Source organism: Micropterus salmoides, unplaced genomic scaffold (assembly GCF_014851395.1).
Source record: "Micropterus salmoides isolate LMB-PRFRI ecotype aquatic unplaced genomic scaffold, ASM1485139v1 Ms_hic_scaffold_16, whole genome shotgun sequence".
Classification (NCBI taxonomy): Eukaryota; Metazoa; Chordata; class Actinopteri; order Centrarchiformes; family Centrarchidae; genus Micropterus; species Micropterus salmoides.
The window spans coordinates 4,327,828-4,330,471 of record NW_024040707.1 but is presented as its reverse complement, the minus strand read 5'-3'; the positions used below and the strand labels follow the sequence as shown (position 1 = coordinate 4,330,471).

The 2,644-nt window shown below is 39.3% G+C and overlaps 1 non-coding gene across 1 annotated transcript; it reads right to left on the bottom strand.

Moving 5' to 3' along the window:
- Nucleotides 1–2,528: 2,528 nt before the first annotated feature.
- LOC119906303 lies at nt 2,529–2,644 on the bottom strand. The gene has a single exon (XR_005444970.1). It is a non-coding gene; the product is annotated as a U5 spliceosomal RNA (small nuclear RNA).

Sequence of the window (2,644 nt, the reverse complement as noted above, 5' to 3'; positions counted from 1 at the left end):
TCTATTTTAATTTGCAGTGAGAGGACGATCACTTCCGCGGGAACGTGACCCTCACCTCTGGTGTAAAGTTGATGCCACTAAACGGATTCATGTTGTTTACATGTGGCGGTTCTGATGGACAGAAAAGTCGCACGTGGATATAAATGTAGCCTCTCACGTGTTAACTGTGATACTGTGAGACGCAACTTTTATCCTGCGCGTTCACGTTTGTGCAACGCAAGGCATGCTGGGATTGTGTGTTCGCTTCTGGTTTACCTATTTAAAATTTACTCCCGGGGATTTTCGTGAGTTTAAAATATTAATTTCAACTACAGAAGGGTACGACTGCACGACACCAGTACCAACACTTCCAGCTGTGTCAGGACTCTTAAATAAATATTAAATTACGCCCCCCTCTCACACCCATTACACGTGAGAGGGACATGCCCCACCCCCCACCCCCCCGGTTTGAGTGACTAGTTAATAAATCAGTCACACACTCTGCATCAGATATGATTAAACGGTTGAAACGCGGACAAAAAGCATGTAGGCCTATGGAAAACATGCGACAGAAGGCAAAGGTGGTGCTGAAAAGTTAAGGGAGAAAAAAGAGTGGTGCAGCAAAGAGCCTCAATATTACTTTATTTTGTGCTTTTTGTACCTGAAGACAGCAGTGGAGACGCCTGCTGCAGGGTGGGTAGTGACTTGTTACAAGTAATGTAGTTTTGCAAAATAAATAAATTGTATTTTAAACTGTAGCCTACTTTTACTCTTTACTCCAATATTTTCTGTGGGCCAGTAATCTACTTTTAATTTCGGTACATTTTCCATTCATACCTTTATAATTTCACCAGTCTGTAATATGCTATAGGCTTCGTTAACAGAGGCGCTGTCAGCCAGGCTGTGTGCGCGCTGTTACGCAGAAGAGCGCCAGGTCTCCTGTGTGGTACAGAGACGGGCGCTTATCACAGATATGAATGAGCTGGTCAGATGGAAAACTTTAGCCTATAAAATCAGGCAAATACCTTTTCAGTTTAAGGCTTTATTGTTCTACTGAAGCAACTGAAATCCAGTGAGCCGTGTTGGAAAGCAGCCTGCGTCGCTCTTTAACGAGCCAGCCGGCACTTTCACTTTCCATTAATGGCGCATTAAAAGCGTCTTAGTCTCTGCAGAGAAAACGGAAACTTCACACTGTAACATCCAAGTCTGATGATCACTAGAATGATTCTAATGAATTAACAGTATCCTGTTGTTGAAAAGAGCATCGCTTTCTTTTGATGGATATTAGCCTGTTTTTTTTTTGGTTTGTTTTTTTCATAGCCTACTGTTTAATAGCGATGTGAACAGAATGTCGCCGTGAAACTAATCTTGGCTTTCACTCAGCAGCTACCAGCTGTTATTTATTGAGATGCACAGAGAGAGAAAATATGGTGGATGAAACAGTCCTGTTGGGCTTTACGCATGACGCACAGCTTCCTCTGTATGCTGGTTTACCTGCTTTAACAACGAGCTGCTCCCGTGTTACTGCCACAATCATTCTTTGCGTTGGAAAGATTATTTAGATGCTTTAGGAATAATCAGATTGTTTTGGCTGCCTGTGCTACTGCAGAGCAAGTGCTTTGGTTGGCTACATGTCTATAATAAAATCAAACGTGTTGGAGTTTATTCAGGCTCATCTCATTCCGGTGTTTCTTTTTCTTTTAAAGGAAGTTTTATTTGGTGTTTTTGATCTCAGGAGGGATCAGAAAGGACGATATTTCAGAACAAATCTTATATTCTTCCTTGCTAAATATAATATCCAAAACTGTAAATTTACTGGTTCTAAACCATTCTTCCCTGACTTGAAGAATGATCTCGATGCATATATGGACTCCATAACATATCGTTTAAAAAGACTGTAAAGCTCAAAAGGACTGTACAAAGATATGCAACACTTAAGCTCGTGGAAGTGACTGAAACTCTAAAACAGAAGTTGGTGCTTTAATCCGGACTTTATTGAAAATTAATCTGTAAATTGTTCTAAAATCAGAAAGAGCTTTATTGCCAGGTAGTGTTTTTCACATACGGAATTTGCTTTGGTGATAAGGTGCTACACATAGACAAACTGACAGGTGACCTAAATAAATGTTATACACTACAATATATAAATGCGGAATTAACAAATGCAAGTTATATAAGAACAATAAGAGAATAGAGAAAATAATACAACTATTTGCAGAGAAAGAACATTGTGGCAGATATTTACATGTCCATTAATCCGGTTCGTGTTGTGCAGACAAAATGTTGTTTGTGTCCTGTTGTGTATGTTGCATGATGTTTATGCCAACGTTTTAATAAAGTTCACCACAAAATGTTTTACTGACAGTCGGAAAACCCCTTTGACCCCTGACTGAAGTTATTATCTTTGTGTTGCAAAGAAGAACCAGAGACTTAAAATAATACTGAGTGGTCATATTTTGTGTACGGACTCGATTGTTAAATATTTAACTTGCTGTAGGTGAAACCTTTTTTTAATGCACCCATTAAATTTGTTTTTATACAGAGTAGGAAGCCCCGCAATAAAGCAGGGCATTAAAAAATTGAGTATAACTCTTATTGATCCTCTCCACGGAAATCTTTAGTAAAAGGCGAAAGATTTATACGATCTGAAGAGAAATCAGAGTGA